Source organism: Saccostrea cucullata, unplaced genomic scaffold (assembly GCF_032062105.1).
Source record: "Saccostrea cucullata isolate Sc308-1 unplaced genomic scaffold, CSIRO_AGI_Scuc_v1 ctg297, whole genome shotgun sequence".
Lineage (NCBI taxonomy): Eukaryota > Metazoa > Mollusca > Bivalvia > Ostreida > Ostreidae > Saccostrea > Saccostrea cuccullata.
This window is the reverse complement of record NW_026929962.1, coordinates 1042660-1061714: the sequence shown is the minus strand read 5'-3', so window position 1 is coordinate 1061714 and position 19055 is coordinate 1042660. Positions and strand designations below refer to the sequence as shown.

Below are 19055 nucleotides of genomic sequence, written 5' to 3'. Positions count from 1 at the left end.
TTTATTTCAAGCTCACCAGGATACATCGTATCGACATAAGAATGGAAAATCCATTGATAATTAACAATACGTTGTCGATATATCTAAATGTCGAGTTGACGGCCACAGCAAGTGTTTTCTTCTTTTCACGCATAAGATTTTGCAAAAATTCTGCTTCATATGAATACAAAAATAGGTCTGCTAATAACGGGGCGCCATAGGTACCCAAGGGAATTCCAATAGATTGTTGTTGGAAGACCTGGTCTTCAAAAACAACATAGATATTGTCAATCAGAAACTCAATCATCTTTTTTGATGTCAACTTCAGAGTACTTGTGTGTACAATCAGAATGTATTTTACAAAATAATTTTTACAAATGACGAATGACAAGGTAAGTAAATTAACGAGTTCCATTTTTATTGAAAAAGAGCTATCAATGATATCAAAAAGCCTGGACTTTAATTTATCGTGGGGAATGGTTGTGTATAAAGTTGAGAAGTCGCAAGTTTTTGGAGCTGTTGATTTTTGGTAAAATCTTGTGATTTCAATTTGTCCAAAAGTTCCTTAGAATTTTTAAGTATCCACATCTGATTTACACCATTTCTTGAATATATTATTGCACAGTACTCTTGAAGTTTCTTCTTTACTACTGTTAATATCTTAGTGAGGAGTAAAGAAAGGCTCAGTTGAACATTTACTGGAACCCGCTATGTATCTTTGTAAGGATTCTTTTGAAGTTTCGAAATCCAATATATAAATGGTAGTTTAAAATCAATTTGTTTGGGATATTAAAGATATTCAAAACTGACATATGATTTTGAAGAATTTCTTCCTTAGAAAGGGAACTATGAGTATAAGTTGGATTACCACTTGTAGAATTAAGTCCAAATTCTTCTAAAATACAATTTATATAATGAGCCTTACAAACGAAGACAATGTTGTTACCTGCTTTGTCAGCAGGGACCAGTACTTACTGATCATGTAATCTATCTAATTCTTTTTAACTTAACTTGTTGTAAATGTTGCATCTTCCTCCTCCTAGTAAATGCAAAATTTACAACGTTACTTTTTTTCTTTTTGTTTTTTCTTATAACAATATCCGTTGCTATTGGACCGACTTTTAAGAAAAATCATGTTTTATTTTGCCCTGTTTAATTTATAATAACACTTCCTCAAAAGTTGTCTCGGCTTCCTTTGATCAAATTTAATCCGCACTGCGGCACGATCGGTGAAGTACATCGAGAGATATCGATCGCTCAGATCGATTGCACGATAAACCGATCGCTCATATGTCGCATTGCGGCACGAGCGGTTACCCTTGACCGCAATAAAATTCGTTTTAATTGTAGTTCTAATTGATTAAATAGGCCTAATCTTTTATTTAAAAGAAATTGATTTACAATTATACAAACAAAGTATAAGAATTCGGGGAAAGAACAGAAAGAAATTTTTGTCAATGTTTCAAAGGAGCATATACAATATCTCCAAGTAAGCACACAGACAAATTCAGTGAACAAATCCATTTCATTCAAGGTATGACAAGCTACTTAGCAAGCAATGGTCATTTTCTAATGGTTGTGTCCGCACATTGTCATCTGCGGACCATTTTAAGTGGCAATCGTCTGTTTAATTGCCCTTAGTTGTTATTGAACAGTCACCTCTTATCCTCTCCGAGAGAAAATTAACAAACCATCAAATCCATCGATTGGGTTACGTTAATCTATACGTATACTTCCCATAGTTAATCTTTTTATCTCGGGGACCAAAACATTCTGAAGCTTATAAAAAAAAACTTTTCGCGATGTCTTCGTTCTGTTGACAGAAGACGAAGATGTCAAACAGAATAAAATTAAATTAGCCCTTGCGAATCTAAAGGAAATATCCGTTTATTAAATAAGACCCTGATCAATGAAGGGTACAGGACTGGAAACAATCAGACCACCAGGCGAGAGGCGGCTAACAATGTCACTATGTATATTTCGGGTGTCGCACTGCGGCATATCTCTATAACGACTATGTATGTACGAGTTTGTCTTACATTGTACCGCTAATAGATACATTAACACTGGAATAATGAGAAATTATTGACCCGAAATTCAATGCGAATTGTTACTGCAAAGATATTTCTCTCAGGTGCCAATAGGAAGGTCACAGACAACCAGACATATATAAATTCTTTACTGCGACAAGGAAACGTTTTCACCACAATTGAATACTTTTTTTTTGTATTGATTTGTAAAACTTTGTCTAAGCAGACAATGATGGAGAGTTCATGCAGTCCAACATCAAAACGTTATAATGTGACGGCCAGAGATGGCATATATCGTTCATACGACGAGATGGAAAAATTGTCAACCAGTGTTAATGTTGGGAGAGGAAATAAGTATACATCTTAAATCTAATATTAAGCCAAAAGTAACAGTTAGTATTCCGTCAAGTAAACTTCTAATCCCATATCAAACATTATGTTTGAAGCAACTGTTACATCGTATGTAAATATTTATTGACTTGATCTGAGGCCATGTGCGAAAAACCTTCCTCAGTTTAATCTCAAATACAGGAGTAGCAATATAATCTTAACAAGGTGTGTGTTTGTGAAACAGTGATGGCTACCCACTGATCACTGCCCACGTATGGCAGCTAATGGCGAAAGTTAAAATTTCTCAAATGGTATTCAAACTCCAAGGTCAAAAGATCAAAAATATTGTTATACCTTTAAAATGTGTTCCTATACAATTCTATACGAAAAAAGTCTAACATTTTGAATGTTTTGCTGAGCGGGCATAAAAAAATCGATGTTGGACCGCTGAGTGAGATGTTGGACAGCTCTGAGAGATGTTGGACCGCTTACGTCACAGAATGGGCGGAGCTTAATCTCATTTTCATTCGTTGGTGTTAAACAGTGACAGATCTGATGTTACATCACGGAATACAGTATTACTGTATGCATGTAAAAAAATAAAATAGATTAAAATTAAAAGGTATAACAAAACGTTCTAGACAAAGTTCTCGGGCAAAGTGCAGGGGTGTGATTTTTCTGGGTTTTGATCACGGTCTACGTGATCTTACAACCCGATAGCAGTTGCTGTCATGCGTGTATTTCTTAAAATAATAATGAACCAAAGAACTCGTTAGCATATTATAATTTACATAAATTTGATATAGCTCAAAATGCAAATCTGCATAAAAAAATATGTAAAACTTGCAATTGTTGACAATGAACTATGATGTTGCATCACAACGATCTGATCATAATTATGGGGTTGTCTTCCAGAAGTATTAAATGTGAAACAAGTCTTTAAAAATGAATCTTATTTAAATGCACCTAAATATTGTTTCAATAAAGATTCTTACTTTCATAGACAAGAAATGCCATGTTTTAAAAGAAGTTAACTACACCAAATTGAACTATAACCCTGGCCCTAACAACCAATCTTAACCTAAAGCCTAACTCTATCCCCAACCCTAACATTGAAATCCTAGTCCTATCCTAGCCCCTTTCCCTAACCCCTACACCCTAACCCCTTGGTACGCTTTTTAAAAACATGTTTATTTTTCTTGTCTGAAAGTGTAACAAGAAATATTTTGTTTGAAAAAAAAGCATAGGTCACACATATTTCTTGTCTGAAAGTGCCAAAATTTTTATCGAAATAAGTGTATTTAAAGTACTAAGATTCATTTGTAAAAAAATTACATTTAACAGCCTGGGATTTAATATATTACCACTCGGCATTTTCATTTATTTTTTCAAAACTTTTGCTATAAATATGTACCTTTAACGTCACACATTCTGTAATTTTAAATGTGTTGCGCACCGACTTGAATGTACTTTTAATTAAATCCTTTTATCCACGTTTGAAGGTCTAATTAAGACGATAATTCCAATATAATCCCGGCGGGTCAGTTGATTCGCAGATTCATGGCTATTTTATTCATTATAAGTGCCTTTTGCATATCTTCTTTCATATTTAAAACCCTCTATATGCACAATAGTAAGATGTTCGAAGAAAGGGTAAGTGAAACTGTTTTATTTGGTTTAGTCTTGAAACTTTTGCGACAGTGGAGTAGTTTCAACGAGAATACCAGTACTGTCTTAGGGATAACGTATTGCTTATCGTAATACACGTATTATTATCAGTTCACGTATAGACTTAACCAGATGATTAACGTTTGAAATAGTGGATGTCTGCTGCGATGTATGCACGGGTATACATGGAAAAATACCAAAGTTTTTGAATGGAAGAGGACACTGGTAATTGGTTTTAATTATCTAATCAGGTTGATTTGAAATAAGGCAACAAATAGGTCTGTAGTACCGAAGAGTGCGTATTTAATACCATTTCTGACCTTCGGCTCATTCTATGGAGGCCATCTCTTCATAACACAATAACGTTGCACAAATACAATGTCAGCTGACATGAATGCTCTGGAAGCAGAACTAGAGACTGAGCTGTAAGAATAAATTGTTCATAAACAATCTAACCCCTCATCCTTGACTTCTCCCACAAAGATAAAGCCAAACTCATTACGGGTAGCCTATATCAAGATGTGTTATATTGATATCATTGAAACTTTGATACAATCATGAATATGATTTGTATACCGTCTTTTCATGCAGAATACTGATATACAATTTGAGGTGTCGGAAAGACATGAAACCTAGGACAAAATGCTGGTTTGTTTTGGTTTAGGAACACAAATTTGTCATTTCCGGTTGAAGTTAAAATGGTAAGATTTTTTTATTCTTATTGTTGAAATCTTGTTTTTTGTGCTTATAAACTTTGTCATTGGCGATACAACGAACTTCTTATGAAAGAATATCTTATGAAAAACAAATCTTTATGTCTGACAACAGAATCCTTATTTCTGTCATGAATATGTTTGACAGTATGGTGACATATTTCTGTTCCCTTTCCAGGCAAGATAAATATCTGTCAATTCCGAGAAAAGTGTCAACATTCACAAAAGTTATGTATATATGCAGGGAAGTTAACGTGAAAGATATCAATGTTGGAAGAAAATCTGGTTTTAAAACTGGTGAATTTACCCATACATACAAGATGCATGTAATTTTGCTGAAATGCGATTAATTAATGTCAAAATGTAACAACATTTTTATGCAACATGGGGATAATTTTGTTGATTGACGACTTATTTATTTTGATCAATTGTATTGATCATTGATAAGCAAATCAGTTGTTTGTTTTATTAAAGGCAACTTCAGGGCTTTGCAAACAACTCCATAATAAATTCCAACTAGCCTTTCCTCTGTCCTTCTTGACAACATTAAGAAATGCAAATATGAGCAATAAAGAACGAAATTCACTGAATATGGCGTAATAAATAGCAATTTCTCTGCTGGCATACATGTATTTTCCAAGTGTCATCTAGCAGGATAATTCTGCTTTATAATGACATATTCACAAATGCTGTTAATAATGCCATGTTCACTGACTAACGCTGTTTACTTCTTATGTAGCATGACAACAAAATTATGATACTTGTTGACATAAAGAAGCTGTAGGTCAGATGTAGGTGTTGGTAACGCAACTTTACACCTTTTTACGTCCACACTCTCTAACAACATTTGTTACTTGCATGTCAACATGCACATGATGTAGGAACGTTGACATAATCTAAGAATTTGCAGAAATATGCCACCATATGAAAGTTTATCATTTTCATGAAAAACTTTATTTCACTTTACTATAGAACAATTTAACCGCTGAACAAGTCGCTGGTAAGTAAAAAAGCTGTTCTTACTCTGAATTCTTTGATGCTGACGTAATACCTCTGAGTCCATTTAACACTCTAATCCCCTACGCGCCGGTAAATTTAGGGTCCTGTTCTCTTAAGTATCCTAGCAAAGACCATAGAAAGCAAACCATGAACAATCTTTCATGGTTTGACATTCTCTATCGGAATTTCATGTCTATAACAATAATTGATAATCTGGAAAATCATGTTCCTTAGAAGGTCAAGTAGAAAAAAAATCATAGCATGCTTTGAAATATCTTGTCACAGGTAATGCACATGTCAAATAAGAAAGATAAAATTTATAAAGGTAATGTTTAACTTCAAGGTCAAATTCATATGGTCAAACCCATGATATATTCAGAATGTTTTCTTTGTCAGAGATATTGTACATATGTAATATGTGTTATCTTTTGCCATACAAAAGTTGTGAACAATTTAAAGTGATGTTACAATTTTTAAAAAGAAGTTCAAACTACAAGGTCGAGGTCACGTGGTCTAAAAATCATTATATATTTTTTGGTATATATTAATTTTTGTCACAGGTAATGTACATGTGAAATGTGAAAGCCTTATCTTTTCTCATTCAAAAGTTTTTGACCGAGGTTTAAGTTTTTGTGACAGACTGACAGACGAATGGGATTCAATGTCCCTACGCTTTTGCGAAAGTAGGGGACAACAAGTCGTCGTAATAAAAATGAAAAATACAGTAACAATTGTAAACTATTTTTGATATGAATTACATATAAACAAGTTATAAATATAGAATTTAGTTATGGTGAAAGTTGAAGTTTTACAAAAATAGGCCAAACTTCGAGGTCAGAAGGTTAAAATTGATAGTAATCTAACAAGGAATACACTTGTGAAAAATGAAAGCCATAGTGCTATCTGTTCAAAGTTTAATTTTTTTTTAAGTGAGTCAAACTCTAAGGTCAAGGTCAAAAGTTCAAAGACATTTACACCCATGGAAAGGTCTTGTCACGTTGAATATACAATTAAATATGAAAGCCATAGCACCAACTCTTAAAAACAATGGTTAAGGTAAAAGTTTGATAAATCTTTGCAAAACTCCAAGGTCAAGGTTGATAGGTCAAATATGTTGGTACCCAAAGAAACATCTTGTCACAAGAAATACACTTGTGAAATATTAAAGCCATTGCTCCAAGCAATCAAAATTTTTCGACAAGGTTAAAAATTTTGCGGACAAAAAAAACCCAAACAGGCAGACGGACACACGGCTGGAAAGGGCAAAAACTATATACCTCCGAATCTTGATTACATTTAATACATGTAGGAGGTGTAAAATATTTAACTTAAAGACAGACCACATCATACATTTTTAGATATGAATATAATATATATTTTAAACAATAATGAAGAAAACTCATTTTTTCAAAACTTCTAAATAGTTTGGAATATAACATAATCTTTGATGTAACAGTTCTTTATAAATTGTTGAATGCTATACGTTCTAAAAGAAATTGTTTTTTGTTTACTAATTAATTTGTCTGCTAAAAGAGATATAATTTGCACGATGTTAACTTGTGTGTTGACATAAAATGGTTCTGAATGATAAGATATGAATTAACACGTGTTTAAAAATTCACTTACAAATATATTTTCAAGCGAAATATCATGAAAGATCATTATCCATATATTTATGTTCATATGTGTATATATGTCAGGCATGTCTCTATTTTTTCTTTACAAAGAATTCAGAGAGGCATTCAAGTTGTTCGATAAAGATGGCGATGGAACCATTACCACAAAAGAACTTGGTACCGTTATGAGGTCACTGGGCCAGAATCCAACAGAGGCAGAACTTCAGGACATGGTCAACGAAGTAGACGAAGATGGTAACAATTTCCAAATTTATTTCTTGACAACTGTATAAAGTTTTACTTTAAAACATGTAGCATTCCATTCATATTATTATTATTACTTCATGGTATACCGTATAAGTGGAAATTTTAGCGATACGCAAACTTAGCGATTTGTCCTTTAAAAATGGTATTTTATTCGATACGCAAGAGCATGCTCTACATATGAACAATTTCTAAAACGAGGCAAATTATTGAAACACAAGTTGATGAAACAAGAATATCAGCAGTCTCGTTTAAAGTCATCATTTCGTAAGTTCTTTGGTCGATACAATGACCTTGTCAGCAAATACAATTTATTATTGAGTCAAATGCTGAATGGCGTTTTTCATACTAATTGTTAGTCCATTATTTATACAATGGATTGACGACGGACTTTTACGCTATTTCTCGATCATGACAAGGAGCACACAGCGGGTATGACCGGTCAGCAGGGGATGCTCACTCCTCCATGGCACCTGATCCCACCTCTGATGTTTTAGAGGTCCATGTTTGCTCTACTCCTATTTTGTATTGTTTTATGCACTTTGATATTGAATACTGTCAGTTATCTCCATACCCTTCATTATTTTAAAGCGAGATGTAATTTAAGCGATTTTAAAGTGCTTACAAAAGAAGCTATTAGAGATAAAACACCATTAATTTTTAGCTATATTCAATTTTTGCGTTCTCATAACCCTCGCTAATAATGCCAAAATTACATTTTCGCTAAAAATTCTGCTTATACTATATTTTACATGTATAATTAAGCAGAAATATGTAAATTATTATGCGTATAAACTATTATGCAATAGTTTATATGATATAGCATTCTTTGACAATCATTGGTAGTCTTTCCTCATTATAAGGGAATGGAACTATTGACTTCAGTGAATTCGTGCAAATGATGTCTAGAAAGGTACAGGACGCTGATACAGAAGCAGAACTCCGGGAAGCATTTGCAGTTTTTGACAAAGATGGCGATGGATTTATAGGAGCAACAGAGCTTTTGCAAGTGATGTCACAGCTGGGGGAAGAACTTACTTTAGAGGAAGTGCATTCCATGATCCGCGAAGCAGACCAAGATGGTGACGGCCGTATAAACTATAAAGGTATTTAGCAATATGTAAAGCTTACTAAAGTAAGAATTTTGCTGTCATCAGAGAGAGAGAGAGAGAGAGAGAGAGAGAGAGAGAGAGAGAGAGAGAGAGAGAGAGAGAGAGAGAGAGCATCAATTTGTAATCTATAGTTGTTATCCATGTTTTGTCTTTTGCAGAGTTTGAAGCTATGATGACACAAAGATAGCAAATCTACCATACAATTGCAGCATTCCATTGTATATATCTTATTTTACAAAAGAATTGTAACAAGCATTGGAGAAGAATTCACACACAAGGTGTATTTTGTATGTTATATCCTGAAGTATGAGTCAGAAGCATTTAATGCCATATACAAATGTATCTTTGTTCAGACTCTCAAAGAGAAGACTTGTAAAATGATATTTCGTGTGTATGATGAGAGATATTTTCAATGATGATGAGTAATGTGTTGTTTTATTTTAATATTCATAAGTTAAGTTTTCATATTATTTTAATTTTTATAAATAAAAAACAATTTCTTAAATATAAACCGAGTATAATGTCTGAGAGCAAACACAACAATATTGATTCCGAGACATAATTGGTCAAATTGTTGATAAAGATTTTGATTGATAATCAATTTTCTATTACACATGTATTATTTTTCTTTTTGTATTGTTAAGTCTTTGCTCTGCTCTTCTTTGATCTATAGATATCCTTATAAGTTTGATTATGTTTTCTTTCAGGGTGAGACACTTTTCGCCCTTCTTATTTGACAAGGTCTCAATCTAACAAAAATTGTAATGTTATTACTGTATTTACATGTATGCCTTGATTGTTCTTTCTATCTGTAGCCGTGATTTTAAGACGCATCTACCATGTAGACGTTTTATTTGTATGGAATATTTATTGTAAGCATGGACAAAGTGGAAAATTTATATAAGTTTATATTACTAACCTGTTGGTTTGTAAAATTAAAAAAAGTCTGAATAAAATTGTTGTATTGAAAATTGAAAATCTCTCATTTATCTTTCCCAAAAGAAACAAGGATTTTTAGCAGTTGTTTTCAGTTACTGCACAATAAGGTCATCGTCCAATATTCCAAAATAGAATACAGAGGAGAACTGTCATATTCAATATTTCTTATAAATGGCAATTACCCAGAAGACTGCAATAAATTTCGAAATACTAGTAACCATGAAGAAAAAAACCCTGAAATAATTATCAAATCAGGGAAGAAGACTGCCGATGGCGGGTAGTACTGGAGATGCATTTCGTTGCCTAGAAAGTTCAGATAACAAAAATCTCCAGACTAGGAAGTACTGTTTTTATCATCTGCATAAAAAGAACATTTATTTTCCAATGTAGATGTGGGTATTCTACAAAAGATCATATATGCATGATTTTTGGGGAAAAAAAACCTTCTGATGCAATCATATACACCTTTGAATGGAAAAGAAAAGAAAGGAAAAGTAAAGAGTAGGTTTCTATTTTTGTTTATATGCACCATTCGATATAATCAATATTAACTAAACTACCGATGACATGGAAGTATTGCAAGCCTAGTTAAATACATTTGGAGGCTATTATTGAGTGGAGTTCTAAATTCAGGCAGGACGAGACTATGTAAATAGTGCTTAACATTAACAGAAAACCCAGGTCTCAGCTCTCTCTTTTTTATTTTACCACTTTGTCACCGAGGAGGCGTAGTGTTAAACAGGATCAGATACAAAAGAACACAGAGATGGTAAGTGAGCAATGAACTATATTATTATTGAACACTGTCCGTGTTTTCTTTTCCATATATTTACCGAATAAATATGGATTAAAATACCGTGATTGAATTCGACATAAGATTTATTTAGACAATATTATGTTGTAAAAATGTATTATTCATGAATAATAAATTCAGAAGTAAGATATGAAGTATTCTTTCTGAATTATCTAGTCAAAGACTATATTTCGTCATAATTTTGATGCCTAACATGGTGACAACAGTTTTTAACTCCACTTTTGCTTAAGAAAACATACTCAAAATCCAAAAAATCAATGGAACTAAATTTTTGTTTGTAAAATAATTTTTGTTTTAGAAAGGTCATGCATGGCACAATATCAAAAGCTATACAAAAGGGATATTTTTATTTCGCACTATCAGTTAAATAAATATCGAATTTTGAAATGTGAGGTAAAATGACTGATGCTGTTTTAATATGGACTCTGTTCATTGCAATAGAGATTAAGGTCTTTTATAAAGTATGTTTTAATTAAGATTTTCACAACTAGTATGTGCTATCATTTTCTGTATAGATTAGCAGGCATTTTCTGTGATCAATATATAATTACATAAATTTTTCCCACAGGCTGATGAACTATCAGAAGAACAGATAGCAGGTCGGTTATATTTAGTAGCAGTAAAAGAAAATTACTGTCATCAAGTTCCGGGATTTCAATGATTCCAGAATCCCAGTTCCGGAAATTCGAGATTCAGTCGTCATTGTTCATTGAATTTCAATACTGGCAATTCAGGGATCCCTTTTACTGTCCGAAAACTAATGAAGAACTAACGGAGTGAAATAAAGAATAAGAAAAAGGCAACCAGTCGATATAATAATGACGTTCTTCGCATCTCAACACGCAATGATTACCATATTCATCATATATTTTAGCAGATTCAGACTTTAAAAATAGCAAATTATTCCACAGAGACTATTGAGTGTAATTCCGTTTCTGTAATCTCCCGAGATTATTATAACTTTAGTTGCAGCAGTAGTCGTAAATCATTTAAATCCTTTAAAACACAAAAGAACTACTACAGTTAATTCCCATTTATAAAATTTACTAAAGATATTAATAGATTCTAAGAGAAATGCAGTGATTATTTGGCTTAATTTATATTTCTTCGAGTAATGTAAAATTAACGTAGACCAAAATGGTTACATTTAGGTAGAATAGATACGATATTGATTGTAGCCTTTTTTTCCTGTCACCAAAGATTGATCTTGTACTCTGCACGAAAATATCTAACTTATGAATAACATCAAACTTGTTATCACATCTTAATGTAAATCCATTATTCAAGAGAATATTATTTAATTTTAATCTTAGAAAAACAACAGGTTTGTAGTTTCCCGTAGTGTTTGCTAAAGAATTTAAGTTATTTGTCTTTATTTGCTGTGCTAAAATTCGATGACAGCCTTAATCATTACACCTGGCATTTGTAAACCGATTTCACTGATACATGTACTGTTCTGAAAATTGTCAGGCGTATATGTTCTAGTCTTTCCGGCATTTTTGGCATTTCTGTAACATTGATCAATGTATTTTTGAACGCAATTTCTACACTGCAGTACAATCAATTTCAGAATTTAAGGAAGCGTTCAGCCTCTTCGACAAAGACGGTGATGGAACAATATGCTCCAAAGAGCTAGGGACAGTAATGAGGTCTCTGGGTCAGAACCCAACAGAAGCCGAACTCCAAGACATGATCAACGAAGTGGATGCTGATGGTAGGTGTAACAGCCAAATGTGCTAACTGCAATAATACGTTTAAGGTATTTAAGACGTAACAGCCAAATGCGCTAACGGCAGTAACACAATTACAAAATGTTATCTTTAATTTAAAAATTTCAAAGGTATCTGACTATTAGTCAAATAAGCGAATTCTGTTGTGGTGCTATTGTAAAAGATAAAAACACCACCATTTTCAGAATCACCTAAAAAGGAAGCATTAAAAACCCCATGAAAATACACTAAAAAACATTTTAAAATTATTTCATCATCATCATTACCATCACCAACTTCTTTATTTTACTTCTAAAATACTAGTAATGCTAGTAAATTGCTTGAATATGGCTATATGAAGGCATTTATAAAATAAAATATTCATTGAAAGTAAATCAAAGGACCGTGAATAAAACTATACAGTGTGTGTTATTGATCATTTGACATAAATAAGATTAATTTCCATAATGACACTGGGATTATAAGTTAGTTCAAACTTTGTTAAAAATGTAAGAAAAAGCATAAATATCTTTTTTAAAATAACAAAACAAGCTTTTTCTCGAAGATAAACAGTATTTCTTTGGATTAATTACGCTGAAACAGTAGGAAGTTTTATTGATTTTTGTAAAGAAGAATGTTGATTCTGTCCTATAATCTGATATTTAACTATCTGTCGACTCTCTGTCTGTTTGTCATTGTAATTAACCCGTACATGTAAGAAAAAAGAAGAAAATTGTCAGGCATTGTGGAAAAAAGTCCAAAATAAGCAAATGGAAACTGAATAGTCTAACACTTAGAATATAGGCAAGAAGTTCCTCTCGTCATTTTACTCATTCCTCTTCTTTATATTTGTCTTAAAGATGAATGACAGAATACAAGTAAATCCCATTCGTAATGAAATGCACAAAATTTCATAGTCACATTTCTATGATGCATCTATCTATATTTGTTGTAATTAAAAACCAAAATATTAATAATTTTATGAACAGGAAATGGCACAATAGACTTTCCTGAGTTTCTTACAATGATGTCACGGAAAATGAAAGACACAGATTCGGAAGAGGAATTAAGAGAAGCCTTTAGAGTGTTTGACAAAGATGGGAACGGATTTATTAGCGCTGCTGAATTACGTCACGTGATGACAAATCTTGGAGAAAAACTCACAGATGAGGAAGTTGACGAGATGATTAGAGAAGCTGATATAGATGGCGACGGTCAGGTTAATTACGAAGGTATTTCAGTGATGAACCTTTACTTCATCCTATTCTTAAGAACTTTTATTCCATTGACTAGTTAACTCAATTACATTTTAAATGACTGTAGGTTTTTTTGTCGTTTGTTCTATTTAGGATTGATAAAAGGACGAGCACATTACAGTACCCTGACATGCACTTGATATATCGCACTGGCACATGATATGATAATAACGAGTGCAGTAATAAGCATGGCATACTGAATAAGGACCATGGAGATGTATATCAGTCGGCATCCATCATCCTTACATTTTATTCAATAGAATTTAAGATAAATTAACAGAATTCCCGCTTTCTCTTCTTTGTTATTGATGGAAATTGTCCACTTGAGATTAATGGAAGATCAATAACAAACATATTTCATCAAGTAAAGAACATGATCTAAAAGTACACTAAAAGTATCATTGATTCTATTTTAAGCAAATAAAAGTCTTAATCTTTGAGTTATAACACATCAGTACTCAAAGAGACATCATTTAACAGAGGTTCATTGTCTCAGTAAGTACGAGCTTAAAAAGATCTCTCATTACTCAAAGGCCTTAAGTGTCGAATACTGGTTAAAATTCAAAGCCCTCCAATGGCAAGATGCGGCGCCTTAATATGAGCAAAAACCTCAAGAAGGGCCCCAAAACAAACAAATAAATAAACAAAAAGAATAAAGATAACGAACAGTGATCGACCTAGAAAATCTACAAACAATATCTATAACCAGATAAACGCCACAGACCAAATTAAGAATTGGTGAAAAGTGGACTTTAAAAGAAGTTTTGAAATCCCTGTAAAATCAACTAATCTGTTAGCTGTCTGTTCTAGTTAAAAATGATCGTACCTAAAGCATGCTATTTAGTATCAGATAACTTGGAAGACGTGAACAACAAATGTACATGTAACAGAATATTACTACATAAAATGAGGGAAGTTTAGGATTGAAAAGTGGAATAAATTGTACAGTTGTTAAATGGCCCTTATCATCGTTAGTCAGAAAAACATCAGTATAATTACGAAACAGAAATGTCAGACTCTGTAGTGTGTTTTATTTAAAGTTCACTGGGATATATCAATTCGAAAACTGTTGTTACTTGATAAAACGTCGTCAATATGCCTGAAGCTCGAACTGAAGACCACAAATACATGTGCGTCGATATGTACTCTTTTGTAATTTCATAAGGAGTTTTAAACACATAATAATTGTCATATAGTTTATTTCATATTGTGTTAATATATAATTAAATATTTATATGCGAAGCAAATATACTCTTAGTACCACATCTATATGTTTTCATGCGAAATGAAAGTAAATATAATTGACTTTGATAATCATACTACTTTTTATGAACGTCTTTTTATTAAGAACACAGTAATGCAATCTGTATTTTATTTTCGGCTTCAAAATTTCTTTACTGATCTATGATATTTTTATTTTCAGAATTTGTTGGAATGATGACAACAAAATAGCTTGTTCCCTCTTTCATCCCTTTCATCTACATTCTTTATGCAGTTTGAGTCAATGTGGAAGAGAAGCAATCCGCCAAAACTTGTAGAGATATTGTTTTTTCAGAAATGATCTCATTCAAAACAGTTTTGTATGTTGCTCATTTAGGAATCAGAAATCAACAAAATAAAGGAAGGAACAATTTTGGGTAGTAGTTTAAATTTTAAGCGACCAGCATTTTTCCATACTGTTTTATATTCTCAAATGTCTGTTATTAATGTATTTTTCATTAAATAGTTAAATAACTTTATTTGGTTTATTTCTGAAGATACCAAATCAAATTAGTTACTAGAATTAGGTAATGAAATATTGAGATAACAAAGAGTATTTAAGCCCAGAATGCCAATCAGGAGCAGAGCAAACACCTCTAGACTAGAACATCAGAGATGAGATAGGTGCCATGGTGAAGTAAGCACCCCCCTTCGACCGCACACACCCGCCGTGTGCTCCTTTTCATGTACTTGCTGACAAAATCATTATATCGACCATAGAACTAATAAGAAATAAATTCCTTTGAATGAAACTGCTGATATTCCTGTTCCATCAGTTATTTTTGCCATTTGCTTGCCTCGTTAAAATTTCTATACGTAGAACATGCTCGAATCAACTGGGAGACGATCCTCATATGCTGGTGATATGGGTATATTGCTATATCCAGGTAAAAAAGTTAACAATTTAAGAATTGAAATGATCACGTTTTTTTTGTCCTTTTCTACTAAAATATTCAAAAATGAAACAGATGTGTTAGACTCTGTGATATCTTTTTTTTCAAATTCACTGGGAAATGAAGTAGACATTTGATTGAAAATACCTTATTGTTAACTGATAAAACGTTATCGATATATCTGAATGTCGGGTGGAAGGTCACATCAAGTTTTTCTTCACATGTATTAGTCTCTAAATATGCTTCATATGGGTATAAAAATAGGTCTGCTAGCAACTAGGCACATTTGTTGACCATGGGTATTCAGACGGATTGTTAGCAGACTTGTTCTCCAAAAATTGCATAAATATTGTCAATCAGTAACTCAAGCATCTTTTTATTATCAACTTCAGAGTACTTTTACAATCAGATATGTTTTAAACAAAATATTTTCGCAAATGATCAATGACAAGGTAAGTTTATTTATGAGTTTCATTTTTATTTTAAAAAAGCAGATGTCTTCGATGTCAAAAAGTTATCACTTTAATTTATCATAGGGAATGCACGTATAAACTGTTGAAAAGCCGTGCATTGCGAAGTTATCGATTTTGATAAAATTTTATTTCAAATTTTCTAAAAGTTACTTAGAAACTTTATAAAATCATCTACATCTGAATAACAATACTTTTAAATACAGAGGCTTATTAGTGTTTAAATTGATCATGCAATAACACACAAGGCAAAATATAGTACAAAATATAAATCATAAATGCAGAAACCTCTACGCTTTCGAACTGAAATCACCTATATGCTAAATGTAATACAGTATATAAAAAGGTGTGTAGAACAAATTGCAAAGCCAAAACTAACAAAGCCGACTTTTATGCAAACGAAATTTGCATATGGTCTAGTATCAGGCATGGCATGGCAGATTGCAAACTCATTTATTAAAGAAATTTTGAAAAGTTACACTTGGACTCAAGGTAGCGTTTTTAATATCATTTTAACTGATCTGGAAAAATATAGTTCTCTGGATTGAGATCATTGGTGTAACTGGTTAGTTTGTGAAATACTGTAGCTCGGGAATTTTTCATATAATTTAAATCAATATATACAATATATATATATATATATATATATATATATATATATATATATATATATATATATATATATATATACATTGGTGTACTGATCAAGCAGTAATAAAATATTGCTAAGGTATATTTTGAAGTATTTTTGTGTAATTCTTGTGTATAGGAAAACGTTTACTTATAAAACACTTGTTAACATGATAAAGAAAAAAATGTTCAGGTTACAATACATAAATAAATGCCATCTTTTGTTACAGGAAAGAACTCACGAATTACAGTAAAATTAAAACACTATAATGTATATGCATGTCGTTTACCTACGAATATATTGTCCATACATGTAAGGTATATAACAAAATCTGATAGTGCAGCGGTACGTGACCTTGAGATAATACATTTTTAAAGTTAACTGATGTGCAACAAACGCAATCGTTTGAAACAGATACCATTAGATGGCTCCTTTGTTATCAATGACGAATACAGTGGAATACCTCCAAATTTAAACTACCAAAAATATCGGACAAAGCCTGGCGATCCTACGTCTAGTATTCTGTTAGTAGTTAGATCGACTCAACATGGTAAGTCATATATTATAACAATTGCAATGACTTAACTAGTAAAAATAAATTAAATGTTGGTCCTAAATTATGTTTTATAACCGAAATTATACAGATATTGCCAGGAAAAGATACCTATTACTCCGTTTACTACAGCAAAAGTTTAGTATTGTACAATGTCTTGCAACATTTTTTAGGAATTCTTTTAAAATCAAAGCAAATTAATAAAAGTTTTACTTAAAATTCATTTGCATTTGCTAATATAAAAAAGAAATAATGATATATTCTTCGATGCATAGAAACATTTGGTATATTTGCGCAATGGCATATCTCGCTTGGTTTTAGAATTACGAAGAAATACCAAGAATACCCAACGGTTTAAAGTTATATTTAAATTTCTTTCATCTTTCATCTCAGGCGGAGCAATTAACAGAAGAACAAATAGCAGGTTTGTGCTTCAGAAAAATAAGCAGTAGAAAGTAAAGTCCCATTATGGAAAAAAAAACTTTAATGTCGAGTACTTGCAAGGTTTTGTTATAGCAATGTAAGATTTCAGTAATTTCGTCTGATAAAGGAAAGACTAGTCTATATATTGAAATATTTGTTTGTGAATGCAGTTTACAGTTATGCATGTTTATGAATATCAATTTAGACGATCCATACAAAGTCTTTGGTAAAGACATAAAAATTTATATAAAGCTGACTGCTGTGATAGAGTAGTCTACAGTTTGGTCAATTCATGATAGTCATGAAATATCTAAAGGTTGTCTTAAAAGGAAATAGATATACATGTATGATACTAATAATATCAGTTGTTTGAATATTCATGTTATATTTGTAATCTTCTCTCAAATTGAATGATTTTCATTTTGAGAAAAAAAAATCTGCTAATTTTCTTATCGTTGTCTTAATTTTAGAATTTAAGGAAGCATTTAGCTTATTTGACAAAGATGGCGATGGCACAATTAGTAGTAAAGAGCTAGGAACCGTAATGAGGTCACTGGGTCAAAATCCCACTGAAGCTGAACTTCAGGACATGGTCAACGAAGTGGATGCTGACGGTAATGATTCTGATTTTAACATTATTTGCTTCATACAACGTTACATCAAACCTAGTAAATCTAACGGATATTGTATTTTAACATGCATAGTGCATTATACAGATTAAAGATAGAGTTCATTGAAATTGTAGGTAATGGTACAATAGATTTTCCTGAATTCTTAACAATGATGGCAAGGAAAATGAAAGACGAAGACTCAGAAGAAGAATTAAGAGAGGCATTCAAGGTGTTCGACAAAGACGGAAGTGGCGACATTAGCGCTGCTGAATTACGTCACGTTATGACTAGTCTTGGAGAAAAACTAACAGACGAGGAAGTGGACGAGATGATCCGGGAGGCAGATGTTGATGGTGATGGAAAAGTGAATTACGAAGGTACTCCTTTTGGTTGCTCTATAATTTGTCTATAGCAGACTCACTGTGTCGAGTTTTGATTTAATTTTTTATGCGTTAGTTTATAAAAAGCAAACAAACCAAGAAAGACATATAATAATTAATAAATTTATTCCAGTATTATAATCAATAGTATCTTCACATTGACTTTTTGTAGAATTTGTAACAATGATGACACAGAAGTAGTGAAAGATTCCCGAAACAACAGGAGCATCGTGTGAATGACACTCATATATTTTCATTTCATGCAAATATTTGTCCTGAATCATATTCCTAGCTAACTGATATTGTTGCAAACGAAAACTCTTTATGTAAAAAAAATTGTTTTAATTTAATTGATAAATTGGAAAAGAAAGACAATAAACCAGTTTTTACAGACACATTGCATTC

At 32.2% G+C, this 19055-nt stretch overlaps 1 pseudogene; it reads left to right on the top strand.

The window, feature by feature from the left end:
- Positions 1-4455: 4455 nt before the first annotated feature.
- Positions 4456-19045, top strand: LOC134282593 (uncharacterized; annotated as a pseudogene).
- The last annotated feature ends 10 nt before the right edge of the window (positions 19046-19055 follow it).